At 35.5% G+C, this 17177-nt stretch overlaps 1 protein-coding gene across 2 annotated transcripts in view; it reads left to right on the top strand.

Moving 5' to 3' along the window:
• The window catches only part of FRS2 (fibroblast growth factor receptor substrate 2), a 112018-nt gene that overhangs the window by 49534 nt on the left and 45307 nt on the right, over nucleotides 1-17177 (top strand). For both annotated transcript variants that reach the window (XM_045464831.1, XM_045464832.1), the window contains exons 2-3: nucleotides 2082-2177; nucleotides 3654-3696. The gene's annotated coding sequence lies outside the window, so the exon portion shown is untranslated. The remainder of the gene's footprint in view (nucleotides 1-2081; nucleotides 2178-3653; nucleotides 3697-17177) is intronic.

Genomic DNA, 17177 nt, shown 5'->3' on the forward strand with positions numbered 1-17177 from the left:
GAAGTGAGAATGTGCTTGAAGTGTTTAAGGAAAGGAAAGAGGCCAATGTGGCGAGAATGGAGTGAACAATGGGGAGAGTAGGAGGAGACGAGGTTAGAGAGATGTGGAAGGGATATTTCAAATCATGGTCCTTATGGCTGTTATAGGGTTTTGGCTTTTAGGCTAGTAAGATGGACTCAACTAGAGGCTTTGAGCAGAATGATATGATCTGACTTTCTTTTGAAAATGACTAATCTGATTGACTTGTTGAGATGAGCAGAGGGGGAGACTGGGAGATCGAATAGGGAACTATTAGAGTAATGCAGATGAGAACTAAGGTGGCATGGACCATGGTGGTCAGATTGGAAGTGTTGAAAGTGGTAATATTATGGATGTCTTTTGAAACTGGAGCTCCTGGGATGAATACGTAATGGATAGTGATGAGTATTTCTGCACATAATGTTTGATTGACCCATTTTTAATGATGTTAAGATTAATCACTGGGTTCAAGTTTTGTCGACCGGATTTAGCCATTATGAGGTTTCCCATCAATCTTTTACCTAATGGTTTTAGCAGCTGTTGATCATTTTTTTTTTTTATTAAATTTTTTTAATGTTTATTTATTTTTGAGAGAGAGAGAGAGAGAGAGTGCGTGCATGTGCATGAGCAGGGGTGGGGCAGAGAAAGAGGGAGACACAGAATCCAAAGCAGGCTCCAGGCTCTGAGCTGTCAGTGCAGAGCCCGATGCGGGGCTCAGACCCACAAACCGTGAGATCATGACCTGAGCCGAAGTTGGATGCTTAACCAACTGAGCTATCAAGGCGCCCCAAGAGCATACAAGTTTAAAAAAAAAGAATACCCCACCCGCAACATTTAGCAATCATTTGTCTAGCAGTTCCCTTTTAGGAGTTTTCCCCAAAGATTCCAAAAACAAAATTACAAATTCCTCGAAGGCTGGTAGCATCCATTGATTGATTGATTGTTTATTTTTGAGAGAGTGGGGGAGGGGCAGAGAGAGGGAGAGACAGAGGGATCTGAAGCAGGCTCCGTGCTCTCATTGCAGAGCCCAGTGCGGGGCTTGAACTCACAAACTGTGAGATCATGACCTGAGCTGAAGTCAGACGCTTAACTGAGTAAGCCACCCAGGCACCCCTCATGTCTTATCTTTTAATTATGGGCTTTGTTTACTGGGGGAAGAAACAATAATGATGATGTAGTTGGCATTGATATCAATGGTGTATATGTGGAGGGAATGGCGTTTTGAGACTTTGCCGTTTTGAAATTCTACCAGATTAAATATTTCATCAATTAAAGTTAAATCACTTGTCAGTTTATTCATTCTTTGAGTAAATATTTACTGAGCACTTACTGCATGGCAACCATTGCCTTAAGTGCTTAAAAGATATCTGTAAATAAAACCAGTAAAAATTCTCTCTGGATCTTACTTTCTATGGATGTGAGGGGGAAATTGGGATGCCTTGGTGGCTCAGTCCATTGAGTGTCCCACTTCTGATTTCGGCTCAGGTCATGATGTAATGTTTCATGAAATTGAGCCCTGCATCAGGCTCTGCACTGACAGTGTGGGATGGAGACTGCTTAGGATTCTTTCTGTTATTCTCTCTTCCCCTTTCCTGCTCGTGCTTTCTCTCTCTCTCTCTCTCTCTCTCTCAAAATAAATAAACATTCAAAAAAAAAGATGCAAGGGGAAATAGACAAACCTGTATAATTCGTTTATTGTTTTCAAATGTGGGGTTTTAGAGTTCCTCTTCATCTTCCTTTTTCCCTTTTCTAGTCTGTAAATGGCATTCTTAGGGAGTTGCAAGACCCTGCTGGTGAGTGGAAGGCATTGAGAACTGAAGAATTATAGATCTTTATACTTAGTCTGTGTAACAGAAATGTATAATTCTGGTCCTGTGGGACGATAGCCTATATTCCATCCTTCTCACCTCATCGTCAGCCCTGTTAATGTTTTTTATTAGAAGGTTGCTCAAGAATTGTTTTGATAGTTCCCTCTCTTGTAGACTCTAAAATTTAGAAAATTGTCCTTAAAGATTTTGTGTTTTTGTTATAATGTGTTCTTAATGACTACATCTTTATTTCAGAAATGACCATTAAGAAGTAGATGCCCAGATGCAAAAGTGATGAAACAGTCAGTTTGTCATAAAGTAAGATGCAGCTGTGGCTTTTCAACCAGATTAGTAAGTGTGGCGAAATTTTCTTTTTAAATTTATTCTTATTTTATCTCCTTTGAAAAACATTCAATAAAAAGTATAGTGGACATTTTCTTAAGTGTTAACTTGTATTTCTGTTTTTACTTTGGATTGTAGTACAAATTATAGTGTATGACTCTAGAAAATGTATGTCTGTGCTGTACCTTTTTAAGAACCATAGAAGTAATATTATAAAATCATAGTGTTAGAGGAGACATGTGACAAAGAGTCACTATAATACCACTATCCAAGTATAGCTACTCCTAAAATTCTTGGATGTTTGTTTTCCTTACCAGTCTTTGTTCTATACATTTAAAAAAAAAAAAAAACATTTTGCTCATAGTGTTATGAAGAGTATGCTTCTTTTATATTTTAAAATTAAATTTGTGGGAGGGTAGGTGATGGGCATTGAAGAGGGCATCTTTTGGGATGAGCACTGGGTGTTGTATGGAAACCAATTGGACAATAAATTTCATATATTAAAAAAAAGTACTCTTCAATGTGGTGTGTATATATATATATATGTATATATATATACATACACACACATACATACACACACACATACATACATACAGTGGAGTATTACTCAGCAATCAAAAAGAATGAAATCTTGCCATTTGCAACTATGTGGATGGAACTAGAGGGTATCATGCTAAGCGAAATTAGTGAGTCAGAGAAAAAGACAAATATCATATGACTTCACTCATATGAGGACTTGAAGATACAAAACAGATGAACATAAAGGAAGGGAAGCAAAAAGAATATAAAACCAGGGAGGGGGACAAAACATAAGAGACTCTTAGATATGGAGAACAAACTGAGGGTTACTGGAGGGGTTGTGGGAGGGGGGATGGGCTAAATGGGTACGGGGCTTAAGGAATCTACTCCTGAAATCATTGCTGTACTACATGTAACTAACTTGGATGTAAATTTAAATAAATAAATAAATAATGTATTCTTCAGGACAGAGTTTCTTATTGGGGTAATGAAAATGTTCTGCTATAATATGGTGGTGATGGTTACACAACTTTCTGAATATAGTATAAAAACCACTGAATTTTACACTTTAAAGAGGTGAATTTTGTGACCTATGGATTATACTTAAAAACTACCCTTCAGGTATCAAATCTTGGTGAGAGTAAAACCCAGTTGAGTACTGGTATTTTAGAATATGAAAATGTGCCAAGATATCATTGTCTACCTAGAAGAAATAATTTGATAATCAGTGGAATAGTGTTTTTGTAATAATAAAAAATAATAAAAATTATAAATTTTATAGATATTTTAATAAAATATTAAAGTACTTTTATTATTAGAGACTTATTATCTCTTAAGCTTTCGTAATATCAAGTGTCATAATATTCTGGATGTACTGTATTAGCATTTTGTTATCTTTTCATTTTTAAGGGACTTCCTGTTCTGAAACTAACATTTCAACTTTTCTACTTGAAATTTTTTTAGGAACAGAATTGTATCTGTTTCTCTCAGAAGAGAATTCCACAAGGTAAGAAATTATTAATATAGTAATAAAACAAATATGGTCGAATACAGGCTTAATTGCTTTTGATTTTTTTAATCCTTTTCCCTATATTTATTTCATATCTTTTCTTGATTATTCCAAGATTATCACAAATTTGTTAGCTCCTTCTTTACTACCTCAGAATTTTGAAACAAGATGCATTTCATCTTATTTGAAGTTAAGATTAAAAGGACGTGATAAAACTCATCACCTTTTGACACTCAAATACTGCTTTTCATGGCATCTTCCTAGCATTATTAAGGAACTCATTCCTAGCATTGTTAGGAGTGGGCTTGTCCATTTTAGGAAGAAAAGTTCTCTTTTTCCATTGGGGCCCATTTACCTTTTACCTAAATGACTCAGGGCAGTAGAGGATTCATAGAAGCTCTATTAGGGGCTGTTAAGTTAAAGGAGATTATTTAGCTGTGTTTCCACCTATGGAAATTATATAACTCCTGTATTTGGTTTAAAAAATGGAGTGCTTTCTACTGGGTAGATAAGAAAAGATTGAGTAGCATCTAGTATTAAAAAAAAAAAAATCCTAAATGATCATCTTTACAATGGATTTTCAGTCATCATTTAGATTGTTATACTCTTTGGACTGCTGAAGGATGAAATGTTCAAGTGAGTATATATTGGTGTGCTCCTCTTGGTATGCCAAGAACTTAAAATCAGTTGCTTGGCCTTAAGAGATTCCATCGTTTAAATTTTCTCAGGAACTCTTTGGTATAGGTAGTAGTGATCACTGCAGATTAATCTGACAACTGGAAAATGCTTATAAAGTGAATTATTCAGATCAATAACTCTTTCTCATTTATTCTCCTTTTTCAATGTAATGTGTGCTGAGGGGAACATGCACCCTCAAACACATCTTTCCCACAGATTTAATTAGGTCAGTTTTTATCCTGAAACCTGAAAACAGAGGGTTAAAATAAAGGGACCCACTGGCTGAAGAGGAGGGACGGGGAGCAATGCATCAATAGTTTTCACGTACAAGTGTCTTGTGTAGCTTTCCCCCTGTGTTTTTCTTCTACTTCTAGAGGCTTCAGGGAGTCCTGGAACCTGTGTGTAGCACTATCTGATCCTTTAGGGCACTACTCAAAGACAGTACTGCAGGAGAAATCCAGATCCCCATTTTCCTGGACCATCATGCTTAAAGCGAAAACAGAAATTTCACAAGATTTAATCTTAGTGAACTTGATCTGTTACATCTTTGTCCCTGTTCTTTTGGAAAATGAAATTTGAATCTTCGACATTAATACAATGTATGATGTGTAATACATTGTATGACACATAATACAGCGTATGACAGTGATGGATCATAGTATCTGGTACCCATAGGGCTCCCCTGTAAGTGCTCCATAAATGTTTATTTTTATAAATGCCCAGATGCTCTTGTAACTTTATTTTAGAGTAGAAAATAATCAAAACATGATTATTCATATTTATGTAGTATCATCTTCCTACACAAAGGTTAAAGGGACAATGACAACTTTAGAAAAACTGTTGTTAATTGTGCACTAACGAATGGTTGAAATGATAAATTTTATGTTACATATACTTTACCACAGTTTAAAAAATTGTTTAAATTTTTGAGCAACTGGTTTATTATGAAAGAGGATAGCTATGTTTGAAGTATTGAGTTGATGATATTCCTCAGTTTGTGTCATACCCATCCTCATTGGTTCATTAAAGGACTATTTTTCTGTTTTCCTTTGTAACTAGTTCCCATACATACTCAGGTGTCTCTTTAGATCATATAACTCTTTCACCTTTTACCAGTCCTCATATAAGTGACTTTTTAACATGTTTCATATCTATCCTTTTATGTCTTAGGAAAGGTTTTATTATTTTGTGTATTTTAATTATATGGTAGGTCTTAGTCCAATTCTTGTAGTCCCCTTCGCCCACCTCACTCTTCTGTTTTTCTGAGATCTGGCCATGTTGTTGAATGTTCGTCTAATTTGTTTTGTCCAACTGGTACGTTGTATTTTAGGTTGTTTATTAAAATGAAACTGTTACATGGAAAATTCCTTAAATGTATAAGGAACGTTACAATGAGCATTAAGAAAAGGCCAATTTGTGTTCACTTTTTAAATATTAGAATTGAATTTAAAGAATGTGAATTAGATGCGATGGAAGATTAGAGGAAATATAAACATCTGTTTCAGAGGCTGAGAATCTGTTAGAACAGTGAAAGGAAAAAATTGTGGGACCTAACAAAAACATCTATTTTTCTTCTAGAAACATTGTGTTAAAATGCTCAGGTCTCAGTGTTAGCCCACAAAAGCTTAATAGTTGAAAGATACCAGTAATATTTTGGAACCTCCTTATTACTGATTACCTATTAATTTCTACATATTATATTTGAACATTCATCTTACTTTGTTTTTAATTTCTTTGAAGCATAACCATGTTTTCTGAATCCACATCACTGAATCTAACACAGAAAAAAACAGTACAAATGCAGCTTTCTAAATTTGGGATGCAGAAACACAGTTTCATCTAGAGTAGCATATTATTAGCAGAAGCAACTTCTGTTGGATCCCCTAACTATAAACTGTCAGAGTGGGAACTTGAGAAGCTCCAAGTCCAAGGTGATGGTATGCCTTGCAGTAATGAAGAGGAAAGAGAGAGGAACACTCCTATGAGAGGATGGGGTGATCCCTGACTTTAGAAGAAGGGCAATGACAGCTGTGATCAGATCAGGGAATGGCTTCCATCACAGAGAAGAAGCTAAAGGTACCTTGTGGGGAGAAGTTTGTGTGGGAGGAGGATCTTAGGGGCACTTAGTTCTGGGGGCTAGGAGAAAATGTTCTACTAATTCAGTCATGAAATGGAAAAGGGTAAAGGAATTCATGTTTGCTAAAAGTGAAGTCAATGTTGAGGCTTTTTGAAAGAAGTAGTTATTTATATGTCAACACTTAAGTATTTATACACGTTCTGGTGGGAAAACCAGTAACTCTTTTTCTGTTGTTGTTGTTAAGTTTTTATTTATTTATTTTGAGAGAGAGAGCAGTGAAGAGGCAGAGGGAGAGGGAGAGACAACTGAGCCACTCAGGCACCCCAACCAGCAACTCTTGAAGTTAATATTGAGTTGGTATCCCATGCATTGTTGAACACTGTTTTTAAAAGTAACAGTTCAGAGAATTATACATCAGATAACATAATCTCTTTCTCTAGTTTCATTCGTTTTTGAGTATTTTATATGGCATAGTAATTTCATTAGTCTCACTTTGTTATATTAAGAGATGGCCTAAGTAAAACAGATAGTGTAGTATTCTCATTTTACAAGTGATGCAACCAGAAGTGGACTTAGCTTTAGGTTCCCTATCAACTGATATTTTGCTCTAAATGGAAGATGTAATTACTAGTTTTAAATTAAAAGAAATTTTTCTAACCTGGAAGAACCTCATAGCCTAAAAAGTTTTAAAAAACACACACATATACAAACAAAAATATAGCCAGAGAGTAATTGATTGATTTAACCTTCAGGTTCACTAAAGCAGCACTTAACAAATTAACTTGGATTTTGTTGGCTACTGTTATGTGGAACATTATTTCAGAAATATTTCCAATTTAGAACAAATACTATACATTTAGATATTTTTAAGTTTTGAACATGGCTGTTTACTTTGGTAAACAGACACTTTGGTGTCTAATTTTGATGGATAGGAGATTAGAATCCTCAATTTGTGGGAATGGAACAAGGAATTTGATCTCACATATTTCAGTACATAGTAATTCCCTCCCCCCAAGTCATTTGTAGTATGAAAATCAAGAAAACTGTGTTATAAACCTGTGTCTTTTATCCTGAGTGACTTAATTCGGTTCAGGCTAGCTTTAATGGTATAAGTACAGATCAAGTTTGGTTTTGAATAGTCCAGTTTTATCCTAGGGCGTTCTAGGTCTGGAGTGTTTTTGGATATGCTAACCATTTGGTTTCAATACCTAGTTGACATTTGATCCTGTGGAAAGATTGTGAGAGATTTCACATGTAGGTGGTGGGATGAAGGAACACAGATTGACTCATAGTCTACTGAGTAGATTGGAGTTATAGGACTTTGAAGTTTAGCAGTGTTTTTGTTACTCAGAAATAAACTCTGATTTATTATTGTATATTAAGACTTCAAATGTAATTTAAGTAAATTTCAACTTTAGAAAATGTGGATAGCTTTATCATTTTTATAAAAGAATATAGTTATTTCAGATACTCTTTGTTTCACGTTAAACTCTTTAGAATTCCATATGAGCTGCCTTTTTTTTTTAGCCACTTGCTTTCAGATTAAAAAAAAACAAAACAAAACACAACCAAAAAACCAAAAACTCAGAATAGGTTGAAACTTGACACAAATTGCTGCCACAGAACAAAAGTGCTGATCGAGTTAAATCAACCCCTGTAATGTGTATTGAAAAGAAAACCTCTCCTCTCTCCGCCAGTTTGAAGAACAAGCGTTTTTCCTGCCAAGAAGGGCTGACTTTAAATGGACCAGCTGTCCATATTAGGAGCACTGGGTTGCTAAGGTGACCATGGCTGTTTGGAGAAGAATGCAGCTGAGAGGGCAAGTTCTTGATGTGTGAGCTGAGGGAAGGAATGTGGTGTGATTGTGCATCATTCCTCCTAATCACATGCTCACAAAATGCTGTGTGGGCAGCATGTAGAAACTACAAATCTGAGTGCTAGAGCTTGTGTGTGGTTAAAATCATTTTGTTTTCATGTGAGCAAGAGGCTTACAGTTTAGATGGAAAACGTCCACTTTGTATACATGTGTGTGTTTTGGGTGAAGGGGAGGGTGTTTTGATGGTGGATGAAATGGGAATGAATTTACTTTGCATGATGGACACACACTTCCGTATTGTAAAGCAAAAATTATCCTGGGATAAATTTTCCTTCCAATTCATCCTTTCAGTCATATATACAGTGTTAACAGTTCCCCAAGTGAAAGACGTGTCCTTGTAATTGTAATAATTGCACTTATATAATATTAAGTAATTGTACTTATATTTTGGGCACTTTTAATTTCAGAATTATTTGAAAGTCCCAAGAGTATGTTGTCTGTTTGGTCCATTTCTCCCCTCCCCCCTTTTTAAAATATAGTCTTACTCTTCCAAAGGGAGATTTTATCTTAATATATTGTGTTTCTTCCCTGAAGCATCCAAGATAGGTTCTGGTATTTGGTAAAAAGTACGATTCAAGGGGCAGTGGGAAGTGTCAAACTAACAAGCCCACTTACCTGAAACACTTTTTAGATTTTACCATGGACATCATTGCTAATATTTGAAATGAGATATAGCCACATATATTGATATAAACACCTACTGAATGCACCATGAAGTTTTTTGTTTTTTTCTTTTAATCCTTGTTAACAAATCCTGATAATAACATGTTGATCTTTAATGCAGATATAAATATGTAATATCTTTAAGATATGAAGTCATTGGACATTGGAAGCTCTTTTACATTAGCATCATATTCTTAATCAGATAGTCTACTTGCTTTGACATGGTTGCTGTTTAATTGATTTATTTATAAAATATGGAGGGAAATTAAAAGATTAAAATAATTTGAGTATTGAATTCAGTTGGTTATTCTCATGGTATACCTTGATAACTTTTGATGGCATTCTCTCAACTAAGTGCTCTATGGTTTTCACATTTAATCCTCAAATCTCCTAGTAACTGATTTTTTTGAGAGATATGGGACATGAATTCACTTTTTTCATACGGATAATAGGTTATCTCAACGCTATTTATTGAAATAGTTCTTCTTTTCTTCCCTGATATGTGAAATTTCCTGTCTCACAAATCAAGTTTTCATGTGGGTAGTTTTATTTCTGTACTCTCTCTTCTGTACCCTTGGTCTTTTTGTCTACCCCTGAGTTATTACTGTACTATCTTAGCTCCCTCAGATACTCGAATTTTTGTTTCTTGCCTTGTTCATGACTTCAAAAGGAATGCTTTCAAATTTCACCATTTAACATGATAACTTGTAAATTTTTTTTAAAGATGGTCTTTGCCAAATTAAAGAAGTTTCATTCTATTCTTCCTTGGCTAGGACTCTTGTTTTAAATCATGAATAGATGTTGTATTGAAAGGCTTTTGTATAACTTCAGTGATGATTAAAATTTTTTCTCCTTAATCTATTAATGTAGTCAGTTACATTGATTTTCAGATTAGGTTAACTAAGTATTCCTGGGATAAACCCAATATAGTCAAGTATGGATTCTCTTTTTTCATAATTATTGGATCTGGTTTGCTTACATTTTGTTTGGGATTTTTAGTGTTCATGAGTCAGATTGGCTTTTAATTTTCTTTTCTTACATTATCCCAGTTGGATTTTCAACATATTGCTCACTCATTCATTCATCCTTTCATTCATTCATTTACTCATTCATAGAGCACATATAAGGGAAGAACAGAGAGAGAATCCACCCTGGCGGTGTGGAGCCTGATGCAGGGCTTGAACTCTTGAACCGTGAGATCATGACATGAGCAGAATCAAGAGTTGGATGGCTAACTGACTGAGCCATCCAGGCGCCCCTTATATCTTTCTTTTTAAATGTTAGTTGTGGTAAAAACACCTATCTTAAAGTTTACCATCTTACCCATTTTTAAGTGTACAGTTTAGTAGTGTTAAGTATATTCACATTATTGTACAACAAATCTACATAACTTTTTCATCTTGCAGAACTGAAACTCTATACCCATTAACCATTCTTCATCTCCCCCTCCCATCGTCCTGGCAACCACTATTCTACTTTCTATTTTTGTGAGTTTTACTGCTCTAGATACCTCATATAAGTGAAATCATACCGTATTTATCTTTTTGTGCCTGGCTTTTCACTTAGCATAATGTAGCATGTATCAAAATTTTCTTTTTAAGGCTGAATAATATACCATTGTGTGTATAAACATTTTGTTATCTGTTCATCTGCCAGTGGACAAGTATGTTGCTTCCACCTTCTGGCTGTTGTGAATAATGCTGCTATGAATATGTATGTACAGATATCTCTTCTACACCCTTTCAATTCTTTTGGATATAGACCCAGAAATGATACTGTTGATAATATGGTCATTTTATTTTTAATTTTGTGAGGAACTACAGTCCTGTTTTTTTTTTTTTTAATTTTTTTTAACGTTTTTTTTTGAGACAGAGAGAGACAGAGCATGAATGGGGGAGGGTCACAGAGAGAGGGAGACACAGAATCTGAAACAGGCTCCAGGCTCTGATCTGTCAGCACAGAGCCCGATGCGGGGCTCGAACTCACGGACTGCGAGATCATGACCTGAGCCGAAGTCAGATGCTTACCCGACCAAGCCACCCAGGCACCCCCAGTCCTGTTTTTTAATAGCAGCCACACCATTTACATTCCCACCAGCCATACACAAGTGTTCCAATTTCTCCGTATCCTTGCCAACACTTATTTTCTGGTTTTTTTTTTTAATAGTAGCCATCCTAATGGTTGTGAAGTAATAGCTCATTATGGTTTTGATTTGCATTTCCTTAATGATTAGTGATGTTGATTCCTAATGATTGAGTATCTTTTCATATGCTTTTTGACCATTTGTATATTTCCTCTGGAGAAATGTCTGTTCAAATTCCATTGTCCATTTTTTAATCAAGTTACTCTAATAGTTATCATTGTTGTTGCCGAGTCATATGGGTTCTTTATGCTAGGTATTAACACTCTTACCAGATACATGATTGGCAAATATTTTCTGCTGTTCCATAGGTTGCCTTTTCAGGCTGTTAATTGTTTCCTTTGATGCATAGAAGTAGTATCATTAAGCTTTACCTATGGTTTTTTGGTAAGAGTATTATACTTTTAGGTCTTATATTTAGATCTTTATTCTGAGCTAATTTTTATATAAAGTGTAAGGTAAGGGTCCAAGTCCTTTCTTCTGCATGTGGATATCCAGTTTTCTCAGCACCATATGTTAAAACGACGGTCTTTTCCTCCTGAATGGTGTTAGCATCCTTTGTCTTGGTTGCGTTTCGGTATGAATTAGAAAGTGTTTTTTTTTTTACCATTCTCTAGAAGAATTTTTTTAAGGTTGTAATTGTTTGTTGTTCATTCACTGTTTGGTAGGACTATAAAACTATCTGGGCTTAATTTTCTTAGTGGAAGGATTTTGAACTGCAACTCTTTGATTTTGTAGTAATTGTTTTTCTGTTTACATTCTCTTTCTGTTTTTAAATGGTCAGTTGATTTTTTTGCCCTTTAAAAGTTGATACGTAGGGGCGCCTGGATGGCTCAGTCAGTTAAGTGTCCCACTTTGGCTCAGGTCATGATCTCACGGTTCATGGGTTTGAGCCCTGCATCGGGCTCTGGGCTGACAGCTCAGAGCCTTGGAGCCTGCTTTGGATTCTGTGTCTTCCACCCTCTCTGCCCCTCCCCCACTCATGCTCTGTGTCTCTCTTTTTCTCAAAAGTAAATAAACATTAAAAAAAAATATTCTTTGTGACAGAAGGATTCATAAAGCATTCCTTTTGTGTACTGAAGCATGATAGTCGTCTTCAGAAAAAGTCCTTGCTCAACTGACTTGTGAGCTGAATTAGCTGCTTTTTTCTGGAATACCTTTTTTTTTCCTTGAAAGAACTGGATGGGCAAACTGATTACTTGAACTTATGTATTTGATATTTGTTTTTCTCAAAAATGAACTGAGTGGGCCTAACACTTCAAGAAAAACAGCTGTATTTGTAGCCAGTGGTTAAAAAAAAAATTAAACTTTCAAGTGAAATTTAGTATCTGGGGCGCCTGGGTGGCTCAGTTGGGTAAGCATCCGACTTTGGCTCAGGTCACAATCTCACGGTTTATGAGTTTGAGCCCCGTGTCAGGTTCTGTACTGCCAGCTCAACCTGGAGCCTGCTTCAGACTCTATGTCTCCCTCTTTCTCTGCTCGTCTCCCAGGGGCTTGCACTCTGTTTCTCTCTCAAAAATAAATAAACATTAGAAAAAAATTAAAGAGAAAGAATTTTGGAAAATTTGTATCTAACACCGGGAGCTTCATAGCTTCCCAGATACCTAAAGACTTTTCTTGGGGCGCCTGGGTGACTCAGTCGGTTAAGCATTCAACTTCAAATTAGGTCATGATCTTACGGTACGTGAGCTCGAGCCCCCCTTCAGGTGAGTATGAACCCCACTTTGGGTGAGCCCCACTTCTTCTCCCTGGCTCTCTCTCTGTCCCTTGTGTGATTCTCTCTCTCTTTCTCTTTGCCCCTATCTCACTTGTGCCCTCTCTCTCTCTCTCTCTCTCAAAAAAAAAAAAAAAAAATCAATCAGTAAACAAAAATAAAAATAGAAAAGGCTTTTCTTGTGAATTGGTTAATGATAATAAAGAATGTGGTTTTCTTTTCTGTCATATTGTATTCTGAATTGTGTCAGTTTGGAATACCTGAATAACTCAGTGAATATTTTCCAGATGACCAATGTATAATGATACAAAATCACATATGGGTAAAAGTGCTAGATAAACCAATGAATTTTAATGCAATAGAATGTGAAAAGTTCATTGATATGGTTTTAGAAACCATAGAAGTAACTAGGCTTCAGGAAACTACCATTTGTTAAGTCAGGTGTAGTATCAGGACTAGCAACAGTTACTTGAAATAATTATTGAAATATTCACTTTCCCAGCTATATCTCTGTATGAGGCTAGATTTTCTTCATATACTTATATACTTTAACCAAAATAGTACATCACAGAATCAGCCATAAGAATCCAGCTGTCATCTATAAAGTTATACATTAAAGACATTTGCAAAACTATGTCTTATCAAAGACAAAACTTTTCTTATCAAGTTTTTAATTTTTTCCCATACAGATATTATTTATGTTAACATATCATAAGTTTATTATTCTTTTAATAAATTAATAAATATATTAAACATTTTTCAGATTTAACTTCTAATTTGGTAAATATCAATAGATAAGAACCCAGTTGAAGGAAAACTCTGAAAAATTCTCAAATAATTTTTTTAAAATGTTGTATTTATTTTTGAGAGAGAGAGAATGAGGGAGGGAGGGAGAATGAGTGGGGGAGGGGCAGAGAGAGAGGGAGACACAGATTCCGAAGCAGGCTCCAGGCTCCGAGCTGTCAGCACAGAGCCCGATGCAGGGTTTGAACTCACAAACCACTAGATCATGACCCGAGCCGAAGTCAGATGCTTAACCGATTGAGCCACCCAGGTGCCCCTCAAAATAATTTTTAAAAGTGTAAAGGGATCCTGCAACCAAAAAGTTGGTGAACTGGTTGCTGACCTACAGATCACAATGATGTTTCATTTTTATTTCTGACATTATGCATTTGTCCTCCTTTCCTTTTTCAAAAAAAAAAAGTGGTATCCCAATTTTGTATTTAAAAAAATTCAGTCTCCTTTGTAGTTTTAAGATTATTTTCATAATCTGTTAAATGATGATAAATAATCTATTGTTGCATTAACTAATTTTAAAACTCCATAGGCCTAGTACAGTCTATTCATGAATATATTTCTGTATTTTGTTATGCAAATTACCCCCAAATACTATAAAATTCAGTTAAAAACAGACCCTCCTGGAAGCAGTGACATCCCAGTAGTAAGAGTACACCTGGTTTCCAGATCTTGGTTTCTAATAAGTTCTGTACTAAAAGGAACCAGGGCTCCTTGGAGAAATGGCTGATTTAAGGACTGGGGCAAGAAATATATAGATCAGCTTAGAGCATCTCGTAGTGCCGAAAAGTAAGAATGTGCTTAAACAAACTCACAATGATGGCACTATGTCAAAGGGACATAGGAGCCAACTGAAAGAACTCCCAGTGGTCAAAGGTGGAATAATTTGAACAAGAATTGAAGTGTAAAGTTGTATTGGATTATAACCCAGAGTATAAAATAAGTATTCAAGGCTCCATATGGTATAAATAGGTTGTTGAATGAATGAATGAATGAATGAATGAATGAATAATGAAGAGACACATCTCCTGTGCAGAGTAACTCCAAGTAATTTGTGTTGATACTCCCATCTTCAACAAAGTGGAACATTACTCTCCACTCCTTGAGTGTGGGCTGTGCATAATGACTTCCTTTTAAAGAGTACAGTAATGAAAGGAGATGGAGAAGAGTAACTACAGTGGAGAAATCTTATGAACACTACCTCAGCCAGGTCAGCAGTGATAAGTCATATTGACAGTATGTTTCCAAGGATACGCTGTGATGAAAGGCATTTTTCTCCCTGGTCGTCTCCCAAAAACTCATAATGCCAATCTAATCATGAGAAAAACACCAAAGAAATTGCAGTAGAGGGACATTCTACAAAATTCTTAACCAGTATTCCCCCAAACTGTCAAGGTCATCAAAAACAAGGAAAATCTGGGAAACTGCAGCCAAAAGGAGCCTAAAGGGATATAGCTAATTATAATAATGGTATCCTGAATAGGATCCTGCAATAAAAAAAAGCATATTCTATAAAAACTAAGGAAATTTGAATAAAGTATGGATTTTAGTTGATAATTACATATCTGTATTAGTTTATTAATTGTAACAAATGTACCATACTAATGTAAGGTATTATTAATATATAACACCAGATGTGGAGTCTATGGGAATTCTGTATTATCTTCTCAATTTTTATCCAAATCTGAAATTGTTCTAAAAAATAAGGTTTATTAAAAAAAACCAACTGAGTCCCTCAAGTATATTTTTAAACCCAGAAATCATGTACTTCACAACTTTTACCAGATTTTTTGCTCCTATTCACTCTTAAATACTATTACTCCTGGAGGCAACCCAAGTTTAAAAAAATCTAGTAAAAGAACAATTTGCTTGAGGGTATTGCATAATTGATTCTTATAAACAGACCTAACATTTATTTTGTTGTATTTAATGCCAACTGAATGCCTACTCGCAAATGTTAGGAGGTTGTATTTATTATGGTCTTAAGTCTTTTGTTATCATTTTAAGTTTTTAAGCTTCAAGCCAGTCAAAATTTTTGTTAAAAAATACTGACAATACGTTTGAATGTATAATTTATTACTTAAGAGTCCTTTCTTATTTGAGATAATCTTACCACATTTTAAATTAATTTTTTTATTTGAGTGAAATTAACACACAATGTTACATTAGTTTTAATCTTAACACATTTTTAATAATTTAAAGAGAGATACTGGTTTCAAACAGTAATCTGTACCTCTCTTTTTCAGAATAAATTTATCTTAGGCACTTGAATGGTGATTTTGGTGATCTTTTTATTACTAGAGCAAGTGTCACTGGGGCTGTATATTAGGAAAACAGTATTTATTGCCTCCAGCCCACTTATTTTCTTGTTGGAGGGTGGGGTGGAGAAGCATGTACTGGATATTTTCCCTTCACAGACATACTAGTTTTGACAAAATAAACATGTTAATTTGTAGCATTTTAATTAAAAACTGAAAATGTGCATGGTAACAAACCCAATCTTAAACAATTGCAGCCTTATCAATAGGAGGAACTAAGCCTTACTTGGTTAGCTTAACCTTTGGTCTATTTATAGATGTAAGAAGAAAAAGTTGAGTTCTCTTTCCCTTTGAATTTTTAAGCAGGTTTTTGAGTGAACTAGTGTAAAGAAAGAAAATATTTGAAGAAGCTAAATTAATAGCGAAATCATTTCACTAGCCAGTGATGTTCCAAACTCATGTTTTCCACTTGTGTAATCATACTCCTCTTTTAGCAGAAATAACTACCAAGTAACAAGACCAAAGAAATACCAAATACTTAGACCAAAGATACTGGTATTGGAATTGTGTATTATGGGTAATTCAGGTGTTACTCAAAGAAAATACTAATCAATGCTTGGCATCTTTAAGGTTAAAAATTAAAAGAGCTTGGGAAAGATTTAGAATCCGAAATCTTACATAAATCTAGAAGTCTGTTCACCTTCACCCAGGTCTTTGCCAAGACTGTAAAACTTCAAGGAGTGACAATGCTTGGAGGAAATGATACAGATTGGGTAATGACTTTCAGGCCATTGACTTGCCCAGTTAGACTCTTTGGGCATCACATTTGCTATAAAAACTGCAACTCAAATGAGTCTTTGAATTTATGTAGTATGAAAAGGAGGACACCTGGTACCACCTAAGTCTTGTGCGTATACTTGCTCATTTTGACAGCCACTTCTAAGAGAAATTTTGTGCCACCATATGCTAAATTTTTAAGTTTATTTATTTTGAAAGAGCACACGCGTGAGTAGGGGAGGGGCAGAGGGAGAGAGCAAATCCCAAGCACGTCCTGTTCAGCAGGGAGCCCAATGCAGGGCTCCATCCCATGACTGCAAGATCACAGCCTGACCGGATATCAAGAGTTGGACGCTAAACCAACTGAGTCACACGGGCACCTTCCCCCTGCCCCCAATATGCTAAATTGTAAAGCATTTTTTATAAGGGCACCCTGGCTGACTCAGGCTGTAGAACATGTGACTCTTGATCTCAGGGTTGTGAGCTTGAGCCCCACGTTG

This window comes from Leopardus geoffroyi, chromosome B4 (genome assembly GCF_018350155.1).
Source record: "Leopardus geoffroyi isolate Oge1 chromosome B4, O.geoffroyi_Oge1_pat1.0, whole genome shotgun sequence".
Classification (NCBI taxonomy): Eukaryota; Metazoa; Chordata; class Mammalia; order Carnivora; family Felidae; genus Leopardus; species Leopardus geoffroyi.